At 35.0% G+C, this 21093-nt stretch overlaps 1 protein-coding gene across 2 annotated transcripts in view; it reads right to left on the bottom strand.

The window, feature by feature from the left end:
- Positions 1 to 270, bottom strand: part of TOM1L1 (target of myb1 like 1 membrane trafficking protein) — a 56358-nt gene extending 56088 nt beyond the window's left edge. Inside the window, exon 1 of one of the 2 annotated variants that reach the window (XM_074261835.1) lies at positions 201 to 270. The gene's annotated coding sequence lies outside the window, so the exon portion shown is untranslated. Of the gene's footprint in view, positions 1 to 11 lie in introns of both variants that reach the window. The other variant, XM_074261832.1, reaches the window with a different exon arrangement.
- Between the last annotated feature and the right edge of the window lie 20823 nt (positions 271 to 21093).

Here is a 21093-nt window from a genome sequence, read left to right as displayed (position 1 = left end):
AATGGACCTACAGTTAATTCTAGTCTCTTCTCATCTTTTATTCATTCATTCAAAATGTATTTTGCAAGTGCCTACTAAGAGTTATATACTGGGAAGATAAAATGACAAAAAAATAAAGCAGGAATCAAAGAGCTTAAAATTCTACAATGAAAAAGCAAAATAGACAGATTCAAGATAAGGAACAATTTCTGATGGGATACCATCTCAGTTGCTATATGTATATAACTTGAATTGAATGACCCAAAATCCCTTCATACTTTTAAGTTCCCAGGGGCTTTGCTTCTCCTGCTTACTTAGCTCCATTGTTGACCCATTCTTTGTGATGTCACTGCCTCTCTGTTCTGGCACTATTTCAGTCTGTAGCCTGTGGTAATAGAAATTACTTTCCTACAAACCAAATCTCTTAATATATTTATCTTCCTTTTTGTCTATAGAGAGGAAATAAAATTGGAGGGAAAATGAAGTTTGATCCAGCTTGGCTTTGAGATAGAAGATGAACAAGATAGTTTTCCAAATGCTGATGTACAGGTTCTTCTTCACTATTGTTTTGTTTTGTTTTGGTTTAGTTTAGTTTTTTTTGTTTTTTGCCATAATTCCAATACACTTAGGGAAAGGGATTGGGATCATGGATCCAGAGTTGGAAGGTACTTTAGAGATCATCTGTTTTGAAACACTTGTTTTAAAAATAAGGGAACTAAGATTTAGAGGAATTATATGATTTTTTTGTCCAGGTCATATAATAAGTGGCAATCCATTGATATTTCCATTCAATCACTCTGATCTTATTGGTGTAGTACTCCATTCACAGCATTAGAATAACAACCCCTCCATGTCTTCTCATTTTGTGTAATTCTTTTCCTTATTTTAAAGCATTGGAGGATTTCCTTTTAATCTTTTAACTTCTTGAGAGTATCAATGGAACTGATGAGCTACTTTTTCTTGCTACATGACTATGGTCACATATTTCTCAGTGTTATCAGTGTTTTGTCCAGTTATTTCTTTCCTGTCCAACTCCTCATAACCTCATTTGGGTTTTTTTTGGCAAAGATACAGGAGTGGTTTGCTATTTCCTTCTCCAGATCATTTTGCAGATGAGGAAACTGAATTGCCCTTCATGATATTAGTACTCACCATACTTTACATTCACTCTTCTAGTGATTTCATCAGCAATTATGACTTTAGCTGTCTTCTCTAGACAAATAACTCTCTGATCTATATATTCAGCACTATCCTCTCCCTATAACTCTAGTCCCACATCACTCCTAGATATTTTCAATTTAATTGTCTATAGAGACCTCAAACTCAACATGTCTAAGACAGAACTCATATTTCTACCCCCTTCCCTTTCCTCTCATGGCAGCTAGATTGGCTAAGTGGATTCAGTGCTGGGCTTGGACTTGAGAAAATTCATTTTCCTGAGTTCAAATCTGGCCTCTGATTTAGTAGCCGAGTGATCCTGGGCAGGTCACTTAACCCTGTTTACCTGTTTCCTCACTTATAAAATGAGCTGGAGAAGGAAATAGCAAATTACTTCATTATTTTTGCCAAGAAAATCCCAAGCAGGGTTCCAAAAAATCAGACATAGTGAAAATAACTGAACAACATCAGGTAAATAAAAAACTCTCTTCTTTTTGTAGAGGGCCGCAGATAGTGGGTGAACTCTGGGTAAGGTATAAGACCCTTTAGCCCATAGGAAACCTGGTGACAATATTTGGTTTGGCTCCCCATTTTCCTTGGGGACTTCCTGAAAAGTCAAGGAGGGCAAGACCACCTGTGTTCCACTTGAAGCAAGGATATCTACAGCAGGTGTTTACTCAGTGTAACTGATGAGATAATGGTTCTCTAATTCGAATATATTTAGTGTGATATGATGATGTAATGGTTCTACAGTTGGCACATGTTAAGTGTGCTGTAGTGTTGTAATCATACTGAGGCTTTTAAGGACTGAGAGGACTGGAGAGGTGAGATTGTGTGCTCGAGCTCCATCTCAGAGACTCAGACACTGACACAAAGGAGACTCCAGACTCAAACATCTTCGTGGTGGCTCTCCTCCTTTCATCACTTCTCCAACTAAGACCAAGGCCCATCCAGAGATCCTCCAGAAAGCTAATCTGAACATTACGTATTTCTGACATCCCTATTTCTATCCAGGATATTGATAGGATGAATGAACTCATGTCCCTGGGGCAGCTAGATGGGGCAGTGGATAGAGCACCAGCCCTGGAGTTGGAGGACCCCAGTTAAAATTTAACCTCAGACACTTAATACTGCCTAGCTGTGTGAGTTTGGGCAAGTCTCTTAACCCCAATTGCCTTGAAAAACAAAACAGAACATACATGTCCCTAATAGCAATCCAGTACTTAAGTGGGCCCCAGTAAGGATTAAACTGACCCTACAGAATTATCTTGTATTGACAGAATTATCTCATACAGATAGAGCTATCCTGTACTGATGCCCACTCTTACCTTATACAGTATGGAGATTAAGCTATAGAAGCCAACTTCCCAAGACTATCTTGTATATGTAGGATACTTTATCCATAGACCACCAGTTGATTTACCATGCTCACAATTAGCATGGTTAGCACCTCTTACTCTAGGTCCTTTCTCATAAAAGGTTCCACTTTCCCCCTTGTTAATTGTAAGTAGACTGTCTGCTTGCTAAGTGTCATAATAAAACTTTGCCCCTTGACTTGGAATGAATTCATCCTAGGTGATTCCCCAGCTTCCTGACTTGATTGACCTCATTGCTTTCTGTCATTCTATCTAGAATTATTTTCTCTATTCTTTTACCCCCTCATATCCAATAAGTTGCCAAGTCTCTTCAGTTCTATTTACTTCCATCATATATTTCGTATGTATCTTCTTCATCCACCACCCTAATACAAGTCATCAATACATCTTATCCTGATTATTGCAATGGCCTCCTAGTCTTCCTGCCTCCCTAACTAAATTGATATTCCTAAAGAACATGTTTGACCCTGGCACTTCCCTGATTCCACAACTTCTAGGGGCTTCCTCTTGCCTCTAGCATAAAATGAAAATTTTATTTTAGATTTTTTAAAAAAGTTATTTTTAAGCTCTTCATAGGGGACTTAGGAAGACGAGAGGTCCAATCTTGCCTCAGACACTTACAAACTGTGTGATTTTGGACTAATCATTTTATCTCTGTCTGCTTTAGTTTCCTCACCTGTAAACTAGGAATAATAATAGCATCCATTTCCCAGATTGTTGTGAAGATAAAAATGAGATAATGTTTATAAAATGCTTTGCAAGCCTTAAAGTACAGTATTAAATGCTAGATGTTATCTTATTCTAGTTTGCCTTTGGAGGCTTATGGCTAATTACCTAGATCCTCTACATTCCAGCCAAATGGCCTACTTCCTGTTTTTTGCAAAAAAAAAAAAAAAAAAAAAAAAAAAATTTCCATCTCATTTCTTTTCTTTGTTCCTCTAGCTAGTAATGCATCCTTGTCTCATCACTGCTTCATTAAGATTCCCTGGCTTCCATCTAAGCTCAGTTCAACCACCACCATCTATACTAAACTTATCCTTATTTCCTCTAATGGCTAATAACTTATTAGACTTATTGTCTCTAGAAATTATTTTACATTAAATTTTCTTCTACATATGGGTTTCTTCCCTCCTTCATTCCTTTCCCTTTCCTTCTCACATTGTAAGCTGTTAAGGACCATGCTTAAGTACATTGTAAGGGTCAGGTCATTCTCCAAGAGCCTCCACAGCTGTGAACATCTGAAGGAGTTGCAAAGCAGCCTTTACTGACACAGGTGTTGCTTATGGACTGGGAAAATTAAATGGAGGCAGAAGGAAGAGGAAAGTCAGATAATGCAATGGCCTCTCAGTGGGGAGGTCAGAGAACAGCAACTGCCTCTTAGTCTCCTTAAATCACCATCATCCTCTCACAGGAAGAGAAAAAATGGTCTACCAGAGGTAAAGCAAAGTTACATATTGTGTTCCCATGAGTAAGCCTTTCCCGGGCAGGGAATGATTCATATTATCTTTATATCTCCAACAGTACAATATCTGGAAAACAGGAGGTACTTAATAAATGATTTTTTAATAAGATCAGATTAAGTTAAACTGAATGTAAACTTCGGATGGAGACTATTTTCATTTTTGTCTTCCCCTTTTTCCCCTTCTTGTATATATCATAGTACCTGGCTTAATAAAGTTGCTTAATTAAATTGCTTAATAAAGATTTACTGAATATAATTGAATTTTGTTGATTTTATTTGTTAGTAATTTAAGCATTAGTAATATTCTACAATCTAAATGCATTGGCCTTTTATCTTTCCACTGTTCAGTGGAATCTTTTCATTCATCTAAGTTTGGTATTTCAAAGTTCACAGTCATATAGTATCACTTTGAGAAGATAAAAAAAGAACTCTGCGCTTGGTCATTTCACATGCATTTCATCATGGAGGACAAAGGAAAATGAGGTACACAGAGGTTAAATGACTTTTCTAGAGTCACACAATTGGTAAAAGTTAAAATCAGTTATAATTTGGACCAGTTCTTAGAAATTTAGAGCCAAAAGAAATATTAAAGGTCATTGAGTTCAGCCCTCTTTATTTTACAGATGGGGAAATTGAGGCTTAAAAGATTAAATGACTAAATGACTTTCCTAGGATCACATATCTACTAATATCAGGCAAGATCTTTCTGATTCCAAACCCATTGTTCTTTCTACTTATTCCATGCTAACTCTACTACTAAGAAAATAGTGGTATTTAACAGATAGGTTTTTCAAACATTGACTGTGTAGTAAAATATAGCCAAATGTAGCTAAGCATGTATGGAATAATATTCCTACATCCTTAAAAAATCAATAAATATGTAAAATTTTTAAAAGCAAGAGGAGGCATATGAGCTTATTAGATGAATTTTTGCATACCAGCTGAATATTATACCTCCACTCTCCAATTCTTCACTTCCTCATCCTATTTCTCTTCATGCTGTATTCTGGAGAAACTGAGGCAAGATAGAGATTAGAGAGTATTTAATAATTTATTAAATGGGAGAGATTTACTGGGACCAAATGGATCCATGGTTTGGTCTCAAGGATGAATGAGACTATTGTTTCCAAGAATCTAGCAAACAATGTGAGTTCTCAATGACCTATATACACATGGCTCATACTCAAGGGGTATATTGAGGCAGGGTGGAGTCAGGGTGCTGAGAGCGGAAATGGGACTCTGACAGGGTGGAGTGAGCATCCAGATGAGATGACATAATAGGGGGAGGCATCTTGATAAGATGGTATCTGACATTCTGATAGTTTGGGATGGAGAAAGGCATTCTGTTATTCTAAGACATAAGATCTTTTATCCTTATCAAATTTTCTGATTAAAAGGGAGGGGAGGTTCTACAGGACTGAAAAGCAGAGAAACTGAGTCAGGACTGGGTCAGGATAATTGGAGAAACTGAGTCTGGGCAATAAAAGAGAACTGTGGCATAACAATGCCTTGCCAAATTTCAATCTTGGATTATTCCTACCATCTGCCTTCCCTGCTCCTTCTCCCATGATATTGAAAAGAACTGGAGAAAGTCATAAAAGTATGCTGCATGGATTTACTACAAATTTATGTTTTCACATCTCAAATGGGGATTGCTAAAGCAAGATGGACCTTCTCCCAAATTGATTTTCCAACCCATTTTCCATAGCAACTGTTCTATTACCTCCTTTTTTCCCTTAATTTCTCCCTTACTAACCCTCTTACTACTCATTGTAGATCTTGCCCTATACATTTTTTTTTTTTTGACATTGTTATTTCCTAGCTCTCTACTATGTATTTGACTTCATCATTCATACTATGCCACCAACTGTGGGTATATCCCAAGTCATGTCTTGGATTCTTTTCTCTCATTTTCTCCCACATATTCACTTAATGACTATGAATTCTCATGGGCTTTATTATTATCTCTATACTGATAACTCCCAGATCTGTTTCTTTCTCCTATGATCTTTTGATTTGCCTACCAACTGAATGTTCTTTAGAAATCTGAAATTCAGTGTGTCCAAAACAGAACTTATTATCATTCTCCTCAAATATAGCTTTTGAACCTCCCTATTATTGTTGAAAGTACCACTAATTCAGGTTTAGTACTCTTCCAATACTCAGGTTTGCTATCTAGGCAACCTTTCTTTCCATGAATATGGCCATTGCTAATCTTCCTGATTTATATTTGCTACTGGACCCAGAAGGTAAGGTTGCATAGCTCTCCCTCACTTAAATTCAATTTACTTGCAATTCATGATCCTTTTTGAGAATAAATAAAGAACAACAATACACTCATCTTCACATGCTATGCCATCCAGTCAATCTGTCTTTCTTATTGTTCCTGTTACACAATACTCTGTTCCTCAACTCTGTGCCTTTGTACTAGTTATCTCCCAGGCATGGAATATATTTGTATCCCTCCACTAAGAATTCCTAAGGTTTTTCAAGACAGAGATCAAGTTATCTCTTACTACATCTAGTCTTTTCTGATTCTCTACTTAGCTGCTAGTACCAATCTCTTCTTTATCTTCTGTTTGGTATCTTTGTGGTATATATTTACATAATAGATATCATTGATGATTGACTATACTTACCTGCATGTCCTACCTCAACTTTCCATTTGATTTGTTGCTATATTTAATTTTATCATCCCAATTGTTAAAGTAATCCAAGATATGATTGAAGAGTTTCTTCCACATTAATGAAATTGTAATCTTTCAAATTAATTGGTTAATTGAGTACTCATTTTAAATTATTAAATGTGCATTTAATGAACTCGAGAAATCTCTTTCCCCAATGGTAATCACAATTGTTTTTCTACATTGTAAATTAATATTAAAATTGCTATATACATACACATATATGTATACATGTATGTTTGTTAACAAATGAAAACAATGATAAAGTAAAGACATAGATTACTTTTTACAATATTTTGGTTATGAGAAAGTTTACAGAATCATTTCAAGTTCTCATTAAAAGTAGTTAATTCTTCATTTGTGAATTGTGAGGGGTGGATTCATTGAAATGACTGAAAAAACAAAGGAACAAGGAAACAATAACTAACTGACCAGTATAGGGCAAGTTTTCAGATAAGACAAATGAGTTGCTTGAGATGTATAATTGTAAGAAAACTACTTCCATCTTTCTCTGGATCTTGACTGAGTTTCTGATCAACATAATCTAGGACTGATCAACATAATCTAAATGGTCCAATTTCCCAGCCCCATATAACTGAATAAAAAGGGAAATGAACTAGTTTCAAAATGGAATCACAAGATAGACTCACTGTGGTTCACCCAGTTGCTTTCATTCCCTCAAAACTAAATCACATCCTGCTGTTCACTCTATATGTTGTTTAAGAATCTCCTTCATATTTCTCATCAAAATAAGTTAAGTTCAGTTTTTCAAGTAATCACCTAGATTCATCCTTTTCCTTTGTTTTCTCTTCAATCATCACTGAGAATGTTTTTTTTTGCAGAATGCATTGTACTTGTCAGATCCTCATAACTTCTTTGTAGATTTCTCTTTATAATGTTTCCTTATTAGTTCCAATAAGGGAAAATATTTTTCATTTCCTCCTTTTTCTCTGTCTTTTCTAATCCCTTATAGATTCTCATAGACCTGACTCCATAGGAAGAAGTACAAAATTATAAACATTTCTTAATAGTGCACATAGTAATTCAGGGAAGACTCCATTCTTAAGGAGCTTACAATCTAATATGCAAAAGGAAGCTAAAAAGTGGTTGGGGTAAGGGAGTGTCAGATGATGAGTGGGAGGTGGGATATGGCAGATGATAGTGGCTTCTGAAACCAAGCACTGCAACTGGTTGCAAAGGAAGAGATACTTGGCCTTTTGAACCTTTTATAAAGAGGTTCAAAATGTTCAAAAGGCCAAGTATCTTTTCATTTCATTAGGAGGAGTGTTTTGCTCCTCCCTTCATTTCTTCAGTGTTTTGCTCCTCCCCCTATCTCTTCAATCAGAGAGGCAAAAGAGACTTAGGGTACAGATGAAATTCAGAATAAAGAAGCAAAACTGAAGCAATCTCCATGATGATGAGTTTCCTGGTGATGTCTTTATCTGGTGAGGCATTTATTCTGAGCCGGGCATGGTGATGATAGTGGAGTCAAAATCAAGCAAAACAGCTGGTGGCAAATGAAAAGAATACTAGTATTTTAAACTCAATATAAAGGGAAGCTATGGGATTGTCAGAATATTTCATAGTCAGACAACAGCAAAAAGGAAATAACTGCATGGGAGTGATGGCACTGGCCTCAGAGAAGAATAAATGAGTGGAGAGCATTTATTAAGAGCTTTTGATGTGCCAAGTATTCTAGTAGGTGCTAAAGATATAAACACAAAATCAAAGTAGTTTCTACTCATAAAGAGTTTATACTCTAATAGATGAGATAATACATTAGGGGACTGGTAACCAAGAAAAGATATTTTCTTCTACAAATTTATTTTTTCTAGAGACATTGTTACTATTGGTTTGATTCTGTTTCTCAGAGAGGAAAAGTTTGGCATATACACGAAAGAGCTTGGAAAATGTCCAGGGTGAAGATTAGTATTCATAGTTCCAGAAAATGCAAAGAAGAGATAGATGAGCAAAATGTTCCTCCTTTGCAGAAATAGGGGACTATGAGGTTTAGAATGTAGAATATATTGTTAGTCTCCAGTTGATTCATTTCTTAGTATTTCTATATTACTTTTTTCCTTTCTTTTTTATTCTTTGTTATAAAGGATAACTTGCTGGATAGGAAAGGATATTTGTACATGAAAGTGATGCAAGATGAAAGATATTAACAACAATTAAAAACAACTAAAACACATAGAACCTCAGTTTTCTTCCTATTTCTAGGCTATTGGGTATTGTTGTTATAGAGAAAGATTGAGGTTAAAGATATGGAGTTAAAGAATAAGCAAGCATCAAAAGGTTAAAAACTATCTATGAGGTCAAACTTTATCAGATGAAATATAGGTAGAAGAGTGGAACTGATATTCCATGTGAGGATTTAAGTCTATTCACTTTTTATAGGTGAACTAATTAATGTATTTCATGGAAAGGAATTATGGAGTAAGAACTTGCATAAATTAGGAGATCATAGATGGAGAAAAGTATATCATAGACTATGGGTTAAGAATAAAGAAATATTCTCTTGGCAAGAGATAGTACTTGTAGGAGAATGGAATGGAGGTTGCTGAGGGGAAAGAATAATGCTGGGAGACGGGAGAGGGGTTGTTTTGTCCTAGAAATAAGTAAAGGTGGGTGCTATTGAAGATCATGTTTTAGAGGGAAGGAAATATATGCCCATGGTGGAAGAGGGAGGTAAGTTTAGTCTGAGAGAGAATTTAGGTGATGGGAAGTGGCCTGCCTATCTGTTGTACCTTCATAGGACAGAATCTCACTATAAAGAAGGCCTGCTTGAGTTTTTGGGGACAGCTAAAGGACATAGAGCCACAAATGAAAAGACACATTTTTGGGGATAGACTGAGCAAGAGCAGGGGTTAGGGCAAAGCCTCACAATTTGAGACACAGTGAAATAGATGACAGTACTGTTTCATAAAAAATTAATATTTCTAAAAGTGAGGCACTGCAAGAAAAAAAAGATGGGGAAAGATCTACAAAGATCATAGAAATTGAATAGGAGGAAGTTCAAATCTGATACTTTAGAAACTTTGAGCTCATTCGGGACACAATAAGTATATACAGAAGTAACAAATATAGTCCATGAATCAGAAAATAAAATTCATAATGTACTGAAAAGGAAAATAAATAACTAGGAGGACAAAGTAAAGTAAAACTTGTGAAAAGATACATCAAAAGAAAGTTACTAAACATACCAAATTGGAGCTAAATAAAAGAAAAGAAAAAGAACTAACAATTTAAATAAACTTAAAACAACTTCATATAGGATGGGCAAATGAGAGTTGGAAAAGAAGAATCTGTGGGAATAATTTGGCCATAGGGAAGCATAAACCAAATAGTCATAATTTTAAGTGTAAAAAATTAAATAAACAAGTAAAATGAGGGATGAAAAAAAAACCACAACCAAAACTTAACATTTCATTCCACACCTTGGTATCTTTCCCTTCTTCAGATATTTTGATCCTTCCAAAGTATCAAATACTTTGATATCCTCACAATTATGTCACCTCCAAGATGGCTCTCTTTAAACATATATCTGGTCAAATTGGGTTGTTTTTCTCACCTTTGTTCTCTTTAGGGCCATTTTTACTTCCTCTTAAAATCCAACTAAGACTATGATTTTAGGGTCCAAGTGTGACGCTTCCAGTGTCCTTTATGGCCAAAAGCTTGTTATGATACATTTAAAGAATCTTTTTCATATTTTTCCTGAATAAAGTACACATATCACTGTTATTCTTATTTCATTCATTTCCTTATTTTTCATCTTGCTTTGCTTAGTGGCAAACTTTTTTTAGACTGGTTTTTACCCCTACTGCTTTTCTCTGCTTTAAGAGATATTGCTGATGGATGATATCATCCATCATCTTTCTTTGTAAGATTTATAAATGATATCCTATCTTGATGTTGCCTTTGGCAACAATCTCTCTCCAAGTGACAAGTAAGTCAGATGTTGGTGACTAGTTTTCTGGGCTCTTTTGGTCTCCTTGTTGTAATAATTAGTTTCTGGATACAATTATTATAGTTAGTATTAATGCCATTTCTATTGTCTATGTCCAATTTTTTAAATTTTTTAATTACTTGTTTAAATAATTGATCAAGTTGTTTAATTTACATGCATTATATTTTTCTCATTACTATTCTTCTTGTTTTTTTCTAATAATGCAATTAATAAATGGCATTGCATCTAGATTCATAAAATAAAGTGAATTAAATGGCAAAAAGACATGGCAACACAATAATTACAGGAAACTATAATATTCTCTTGTCAGAGTTATAAAAATCTATCAGGTAAATATTCATAAAAGATAAGCAAAAAATAGAATTAACTGTTTTAGAATTTAGAATTGTCATCTCCAGAATGGCAACATTAAAGAATATGTAGATTTATTAGCATAATAGGATACCTTTATGAACTCCTTCTAGCCAGGATTCTTTCCATTCCACCATGCAGCCTGTTATAAAATATCATCTTCAAATAGGAATACTTGAAGAAGGTCATGATATTTAGGTAATCTCACAACATTTTTGTTTTGTATTTATAAGAAATGCATTTCATTCTTACTCTGTGATACCACTTGGGTCTCCTTTTGAGTAAGGACATATTATAGAACACATGATTTCTAACCAGAAACTTCTCAAATATGCCATGAGGGCAGTCAGATTTGATGGATCCCTACACATTGTGGCTTAGAAGTAAACAATATAAGCTGAAATACTTTACAAATGCATTAGTCTAAGAACAACCCATATATCTTAGAATGTATCAGTCAGAAGTAAACCAGATAAACATGGGAGACTAATTTGGTACTACTTCTTTGGTGCTCAATGGCTACACACATAGCCAATCACTGTAGCTGTTTCTGCCTAGGTCCTCCTTGCCTTCAGTCCTAGGAAGATTTTCCTTTATTTCTATTTGGACTCAGCATAGGATAGTTTCCATATCATTGGTTTTTTGTTTTTGTTTTTGTTTTTGTTTTGTTTTGTAGGGGAGCGTATGCCTCCCTGTTTTATGCCTTGCTTGATGTGGGTATTGAAGCTGATAATTGAACAAGGTGTATAGTTTTCTCATAATTGCATCTCATAGAATCTTGCATATTTTTGATATATACAACAGACACTTGAAGTGAAGAGTGACTTCAAGGATATATTTTGTTCTATTAAGTCAAATGCTTTACAAAAAAGTAGTATCTAATATTTTCTTTTTCATTCAGTCTGCAAAAAATATGAAAACTTACCTACGCTCACTTCTTGTTTTTGTCAGTTACATCCTGAAAAAAAGATTTTTATTGAGAAGAGAAGGTAAGGTCAGTAGTTGTTGATATCTTCTCAGCACCTCTCTTTGGGCCCCTTAACACTATCCCTTCCTTCCTAATTTACCAGTGACATATTGAAGTCTTTTGGAATCTTTCTCTCTTTGATGTACTTTGAAAATGAATCTGAGTACCTGAAATATTTTGTTGCTTTAGCATGGGTTGTTTCTGCATTTCTTTAGTAAAGTCCTTATATTTTTCTCGTCTTTATCTTCTTAAATATCATTGTTGCTTTCTAACATATAGTACATTGGGAAACTTCAAACAACAGTTCCACGTCTGTAATACAATACAATAATTCCAATAAAATGGGGATTCCTTTTGGGTATGGTTTGGATTTGGATTCAAGTATGGTATGACTGCTGAGATCTTGTTTAAAACTGAGTATCTAATTCGTGTAAATAGATCTCATAAAAATTTTGATTTCATCTATAAAGGCTCTCAGAATTATCTGGCTTAGCTATATTTTATACTAATCTTATGGCAAGTCTGTGGGTTTATTTCCAGCCTGACAGATTGAGAAGCTGCCCCAAGTGGGGGATAGAAGATAAATTTAGATCAGAGGCTTTACTGAGGGACCACATGCACTAAAGTAGGATGAGGATTCGAGAGAATAAGCAGTATTGAAACAGACAAACTTCATTTACCACATATTATTGTTCAAAGTTGCTGTTCTCAATATATTTGTGTATTTGCTATGGCAAATATCCTGGAGATGGACTTAGTTCTTTAGAGGAAGAAAATTACTCATGGAATGATTTTTGCTTATTTTCCAAAAGTTCAGATTTGTTATTTCAACAAAATTCTCTCCTCTATTAACGTTATGAACTTCTCTAGTTTCTGGTATGGGAGATTTAGCCACAATTTTATCCTAGAGATGTCAGAAAAGTTCACTCAGGCTCTCCAGCCATCCAAAATGTTTTTTTTTTTTTTTTTCAAAATATATGCAAGGATAATTTTTTTCAACATTTCAACAAAAAACTTTGTATTTCATTTTTTCCTTTCATTTACCATAGCAGATACACAATTTCTTTTCATTGTAGCTTTTTGGAGAGTTCCTGAGGGTTGAACTTCCTTCTGCACTTCCTCATGATTACCAGCAGGTGTCACCAGTAATCGGACTCTATTTCTCTTTCATTTGTTAAGTCTTATTCCGGGCAATCGTTTCTATGTCTCTCTGTTGCTTTTACTTTAATAAATCCCAAATTACTTTCTTTCTGGACAATAACTTCTCCTATTATTTGGTGTAATTCTTTCTAATCTGTAAAAAAACTTAAACTTGTCTGGCAGTGGATATGGTTCTCCAAGGAAAGCATAGAAGTCTTTATGCAATGAGATAGTTTGGCAAATTGGACTGAGAGATAAACTCAGAAAGAGATAAAGTCAGGAAGACTTGAATTCAAATCCTACCTCAGACACTTAAACACCAACTGCATGAAGTAGGGAAGAGATCACTGAACTCTCTGTCTCATTTCCTCATCTATAAAATGGGAACAATTATGATAGCTAATATTTATAGAATGCCTGCTTGGCACATTTTATTTTATTCTCACAACAACTCTGGGAAATAAGCCCTATTAATATCCCCATTTCACAGATAGGGAAACTGAGGCAGAGAGGTTAAGTTACTTGCTCAATATCATACTAACAGATAACTGCCTGAGCCTGGATTTATATTCACATCTATCCCAGGCCTAATTTGTAACCACTTTGTTGTATCACTTATCTTACAAGGTTGTTGTGAGGATGAAATGAGAGGAAATATGTAATTTATATTGATGGTGATGACATGGAAGGCCTTCTTAAGATCATTGCCCTAGGAGCAGCTAGGTGGGGCAGTGGATAGAGCACCAGTCCTGAAGTCAGGAGGATCTAGGCTCAAATCTAGCTTCAGACACTTCACACTTCCTAGCTGTGTGACCCTGGACAATCACTTAGCCCCAATTACCTCAGCAAAAAAAAAAAAAAAAAATCACTACCCCATGTTCTGTTTAACAGATGGTCCAGGGCAGTCTCCCATTATTCTCCAGATTTAGAAAAAATTTTATCAAGACCACATTTAAATATAATTACATATGAATATATATATATATATATATATATAAAATATGTTATGTATTACATAGTATAAATATAATAAATAAATTAAATACACAAATATAATAAGTACACATCTTGATATCCTATCCTTCCCCTACCTGTCACAAGTGTATCTTCTGCTCAAGGAAAAACACACAACTTCTGAAGCCAAGAAAGTAATCCATTTATTCCATAGTTAGTTTTATTAAGTACTTGGTTGGAATCTCCACTCCAATCCTTTCTAGTGTGTGACCTTAGGCAAATTATTTCACCTCTCCTTAGGGCTCAGTTTCCTCATTTGTAAAATGGACTAGACCATCCCTTCAAGCTCTAAGTCCTCTGATTTAATAATTATTATCTAATGGTTATCTATTATCAAATTATCTAAGGCTGTATATGATCTTTGCTCATTAACAACCTGCCTAAAGTGGGAGTCAGTCTTTAGCCATGCATGCATTTTGGGAGAAACTGTTCTCTCTTATTGTTCCATGGAAGAAGGGAAAGGAGGAACATTCCAAGTACTCACTATATATGGCTTAAAAGACCAGAAATGTGCCAGAGCTTGTTCAAATAAATTTGGGAGAATAACTTTCAAATTTTAAGTCTGGGCCTTTAAACCTTGGAAATCAGTGAACTAAAGACCAGGGATTGACGTATTGTCTAGACTTAAGAGAGTGATGGAGAGAATGTTAGTAATTCAGATTAAACTTAAATATGTACCCTGTAGATGTTCAAAGCTTGTTGTGAAACATTTATCAGCATACCCCTATTACATACCATCATTTGTCTTTAATTTTTAAAATTTTTACTTACCATTAATTTATATTCTCATATATAACACATGTTATTTGGAAGACAATAAGATTGCATTCGGGAAAAAATTCAGAATTTTCTATTAGTGGTAAGCTGGAAGAATTTCTTTTCCTGTGCTTTTGAATATCATTTTTACAAATGTAGAACTGCACTATATTAGCACTAGGGGGCAGTATTGCTTAACTAATCATTCCTCACTGGCTGAGCACAATAGCCATATTCTGGTAGAATGATTTACTAAGGAGGGTCCCAAGATCCCAAGCCCTTCATATCATAGAGTATATTTTACCCTTGTTGGCCAGATGCCTATATAAGGAAATACATGGCTGCTTCTTGCTAGATTTCCTTTATATTATAAATCTCTAAAATAATTGATGGTGACAAGTGCAAGTCACTCTCTGTGATCCTCAGTTTCCCCATTTGTAAAACAGATAAACCATAGCTTGGATATCACAGGGGTAATCAAATAAGATTATATATATATAAAGAGGGATATAAGTGTGTGTCATTATCCTCTGTTGTTGGGAGGGTAATTCTCTCCTAATATTTTAAACATCAAAATCTAGAAGACCTATTTTCTATATATATGGAGGCAGTGTGGTATAATGGCTATGGTAGTGGACAGTGTGCTCAGGAAAACCTGGGTTCAAATCCTGCTTCTGGTACCACCAAGTTATATGTTCACTGATAGGCAAGACAGGTCACTTAAACTTTTCTGAGACTAAAATGTTTCGTGTCTGCAAGAGAGAGATAACAATACCATTACCACTCATCATAAAGAATTATTATCTGTATCCAATAGCATAATATTATTAGGAAAAACTTATTTTAAAGGGTTGTTGATATTCTGTATGTAAAAAAGGGCTTTTCAAACTTTAAAGTAATAACGATAACTAGCATTCATATAGATTCACAAAGCACTTTATAAATATCACCTCTTTTAATTTTCACAACAACCTTTGGAGATAGGGGCTATTATGTGACAAATGAGGAAATTGAGGCAAATGGAGTTAAATGACAATGATTTGCCCAAGGTCACACAAATAGTAAGTGGTTGAAGCAGAATTTGAACTCAGATCTTTCTGTATGTAGAACACAGAACTCTGCTGTGAAAACTAGTAGCTTTTAGACCTCCTACAATCTGCTTCTTAATTTGGTCTTTAAGTTTGGTTTTTCTTGTTATTGTTGTTTTTTTTTCGGAGTCCTTCCTTTTATTAACAAACTTAGTAGTAGATGGTCTTATTTTCCAGATCTTCTGAATGCATTAGACCTTGCTATTTCTTCCAGACTCCTGATTCTTCCATCTTCCTTCTCCAGGAATTTTTTTTGTTTGTTTGTTTAGTTTATATATTTATAAATTCTTTAATGTAATCCTGTCAGCTAAAGCCTTGGATATATATCACATTTTCTTTTTAGGGACCTCAGTTTTCTCCTAGGGATTATACTACAATAACCTCTCAATTCCTTTCCAGACCTAAATATACAAAATCCTTTTACTGGCCAATATGATGCTTTCATAGCCCCTTTGTTTCTCTTTCTTTGATTTCCTGTGCAGTTTTTAGTGAAAGTTCAGATCTCTTCCACTGTGGGACTTTCAGCACTCCATCTGGATAGTTCATCATGCCTATATTTCTGAATCAGTAAATTTACTTGGGGGTTACAAAAGCAACCTGTTGCTGCTCAAGTACAGTCGTGAGCAGTAATGAAGCTTTAGGAGTTTCAAAGGCTTACTGTTGTTTTCTTTTGGGGTTATGATTCCTTCTCAACTTCATCTTTAACTCTTGATCAGCCATGGATAAGTTGTCTCACAATCAGTGTTTAATTCTACTGTAAATTAGCTTCCCTTGATAGTTTAGCATTGAATCAACCTTCTCTACTCTTTCTTGTGTTCACAAGGGGAAAAATGTCTAATTTTAGGAACTGAAGCACAGAGGAATTGTATAATAAGAGTAAGTAAGAAGAATAGGGATCTCACTGTTAATTCATAAATGAAACTTTTTGTGCCTTATGCATAATGTCTCATCCTAGATAGGCTTTCCTTGTTATCCAACACATCGTGGCCAACCCTCTCCAGTTTCACAGTGCTCCCCTCCCCTATTATTTGGCTTGTGTGGAGGGGAAACACCTTTCATTTTAACACTAACAAGTCTATGTTAGTAATACTTCCAGATGAAACTTTGTGCATATTCAAGGAGAAATATAAGGACATTTCCCAAATTAGTTTTGTGGTAGGTCCCAACTGGGCCAATAAATTCTAAGTGATTCCTCTCTCAAAGATCTCTGGGTAAGAATAAGTGCTGTTATCTTGCAAGATGCAGAAATGCAAGCTAATAGCTTGTATCAGCTAGTAGCTGCCTTAGCACACTGGTGTCCAAATCCCCTCAGAGTCTAGATTTTATGGTATCAAAACACTCTCTTTTCTGTCAATTTCCTCAGCTATCTTTGAAAACTCTTTAACCTAAAACAAGATTTCAAGGTCACTTTCCACAATAAGAATCCCATTCATTAGAGACTACATGCATCATGCATCAGCAGGGATGTAGGATGCTGCTCATAAGTACCTAGATAGGCTAGAAAAGTACCCTGAAGGACAAAGACATTGCTCCTTGGGGCCCAGATGCAAGGCTTTGTCTCCATCTAGCTGCACTAAATGTCCTGAGATGTGGTAAGTCTAGGTTTGTTTGAGCTATCTGCCTTGGCAACTTAAGTAGGGAATGGTGATATCTCTCTCTTTATCAAGCCTTCTGTCTGTTGAGCTCTCTCCCCCAGGACAAGTTTGAAGACAGTGCTATTGAAAGATACATAAAAAACCAATAAATAAAAAAGAAATTGGCTCTCTATTGACATTAGGATAAAATACATACTCCTTTATCAGCATTTAAAGTCCTGAATGAGCTGGCTCCAACCTACTTTTTTTCAGACTTATTTCTTATTTCTTCCTTTCATGTATTGGAAGTTTTAATAAAACCTACTTATTTGCTGTTCCCCAAACTCAAAATTCTTTCTCTAGCCTCCATGCATTAAAATATACCTATAATTCATTAATATAAGGAACGCCTGACAATGAAACTTTCTACCAAAGATAGAAGCACCTGCTCCATAGTTTATAGTTTTAGAATTTGCTTGGGGTATCAAAAGTTTGCTTGTTTAGGGGTCTCACTGTCAGTTCTATCTATCCATACTATGCATCTGTCCCCCAAATCCTGATGCCTTTTTACAACCTCTGCTCCCACTTAGAATCTACTCCCTTCCCATCCCTTCCTCTTAAAATCCTTTTGATTCCTTCAATGCTTGTCTTAGGTATCAACTCCTATATAAAACTTTTCTTGATTTTCCCAGGTGTTAATGCATTGAGCTTCACATTATGCTTTATTTGTTGTTTTGTTGTTGAGTGGTTTCAGTCACTTTGCTTTTCATGATACCATTTGGGATTTTCTTGACAAAGATACAAGAGGGATTGCATTTCCTTCTCCAGCTCAGTTTCCTCACAGTTGAGGAAATTGGGGCAATAGGGACAAAGGACTTAGCCAAGGTCACATAGCAAGTGTTTGAGGTTAGTTTTTAACTCAGGAAGGTAAATCTTCCTTACTCCAACTCCTTACTCAAAACTTCCTTACTTATCTGCTGCATCATCTAGTATCTCCATGCTTTATTTGTGTGTCACATTCTACTCCCCTTTCCTGTATTAAAAGATGAAGTTTCTTTTAAAACTGTTTTTTTTTTAATTGACATCTTTGGTTTTTAAAATTGTTTTTATGTTACTTCTAATACCACCTGCTATTCTGTCCTAGAAAGCCATCCATATAACAAAGAATAAAACAAACAAACAAACAAAAAAAAGAAAAAAAAAAAAAAGAAAAGAAAAGGAAAAAAAAATGGCAAAACCAATCAGTGTATAGAAAAGAATCTGACACTCTACAATGATCTATACCTGTGGACCCCCACTTCTACTATGTATCTTTTGTGGGGGCTAAACTTGTTTATTATAATTCCAAAACTTTCCATTTTGGTTGTTTTGTTGTTCTCCTTTATGTTGCTATCATCATTCTGTAAATTGTTTTGGTTCTGCAACAGTTCTTATAAGTCTTTCCACATTTTTCTGCATTTGCCATGCTCATTTTTTTTACAGCACAGTAATATTCCATTATATTTATCTATCATAATACATTTAGCTATTCACCAATTAATGAGAATGAACTTAATTTCCAATTCTTTGCTATCATAAAAAATGCAATAAATATTTGTTGTATATGGAAGCTTTCTTCCTGTCATTGACTAATTTCTTTGGATTCAATAGGCACTAACAGTGAAATCTCTGGGTGAACATATATGGATATTTTAGTTGCATTGTTTGCATAATTCCAAATTGCTTTTTCAGAATGATTGTACCAATTCACAATTCTACTAACAATGTATCAGTATGCCAGTCTTCCTACAGCCTTTCCAACATTGATTTTCCTGTCTTTTGCTATCTTTGTCAATTTGTTGGGCAAGAGTAGAAGTCTCTGCATTGTTTTAATTTGCATTTCTCTTAATATGATTAGGAGCAGAATGTAAGCTTCTTAAGTATAGGGACCATTTTATTTTTGTAATTCTAGAACCTAACAGAATATCTTCCCTATTGTAGATAATTAATAAAATTCATGGAGTCTAATTGAACTTGCTAGATTATGATGTAATTGAAGGCAGAGATCATAGCTTATCTTTGTATTTTTTGCAATAACAATAGCAGACTTCTGTATATCTAAATGCTGGATAAGCAAATAAAAAATCAAAAATAATTTGAAAAGTTAATATTCTGCACTAATTCTACCTTTTCCTACCAAATTAAAGATGTATATTGTGGTCTAAATAAATCACTTCTATTAAAATTAGCTGTGGCTCTTTAATGTGACATAAAAGTGAGATGACATTGGAAAACCAAGGAATCCCAACAAACTTTCAGCAAATAAAGCATAACTTCTTATTGAAAGGTTCAAAGAATCCTTTTAGGACCTATAGAATTTCTCTTGTTTCCTTAGCTGTGCAATGGTAATAACAAGGGCACCTATCTTGTTGTGTAATTGTGAAAATCATATAAGATAACACATATGTGTTTTGCAAACTTTAAAGTTCCACATAAATGCTTCTTACTATTTTATTATGATATGTCTTTAAGGAGGGTAAATATACTGTAAGGTATAGGTAAATGAGAGTAGAAAGGGAAAGTTAAAGAGGGAATACATTCTGAGCATGGGGGAGGGAGTGGAGGTGGGCAAACTACATGAAAATACAGATATATGAGATGCTTTGCTGCATTTGGGAGTAGTTAGTAAGCCTATTGATGTGGAAAAGGAGTAATATGAACTAAATCTGGCAAAGGAGGTCGGAGCCAGATAATAAAAGTTTTGAGTATATTTCTATCCATCTATCTTAGAAAGAGGAGGGATCCACTAAAGGTTTTGTTTTTGTTTTTTAGTTGGGAAGTGACATGATCAGGCTTGTGCCTAAGGAAGAGTGTTATGTCAGCTGTGCAGAGTAGCGGAATCACACACACACACACACACACACACACACACACACACACACACACACACGACATCCTTAGGTTGTCTACAACACTGCTGAGATCAGCCTGAACCAGATTAAAATATAATTGGGAAATATTTAACAAACTAAAGAAAAATACAATAAAACACAAAAAATATTGATATGTTATTTTCTAATTCAATATGCAGTCTGTAGGAATCCTTTTTGTGGTCCTTTTTTGCCTTTTTCCCCTACTGCTATAGAAGATGACCTGGAGAGAAATGAATTAGAAGCCAGAAGACAGACAAATAGCCCTGAGCATCTTGTCCTGCTCCTCAGTCAGCCAAGGAGGGTCAGAACATGATGCCTTACATCAGCATAGATTACCCAAAGTAGCCTTAATCAGACATTTCTCTCTTGTTTATTGCCTTTATATTTATTTTTGAATAGCATCTTCAAGATGTTTTGAGAAATTTCTTTGCTTTCCTTCTTAAAAATACACAGATATTTCTACTTGGAGTATCTGCTGCTATTGAGCACAATTTGAATATGCAGCTCCCAGAAGCCCTGAAGAACTGTCCAGTGATGCATTAGGATTCCATATGGCAAAAGCCCTGCCTGTTTCTTTCCTGTGATGAAAACCTTTCATATTTCTCACCCAAGTGTAGCACAAATCTCTGTGCTGCCGATGAACAGGTTGAAAGGGAGGTTGC

Source organism: Sminthopsis crassicaudata, chromosome 4 (assembly GCF_048593235.1).
Source record: "Sminthopsis crassicaudata isolate SCR6 chromosome 4, ASM4859323v1, whole genome shotgun sequence".
Lineage (NCBI taxonomy): Eukaryota > Metazoa > Chordata > Mammalia > Dasyuromorphia > Dasyuridae > Sminthopsis > Sminthopsis crassicaudata.
The sequence above is the reverse complement of the archived record's forward strand: the minus strand, read 5'-3'. Positions and strand labels throughout refer to the sequence as shown.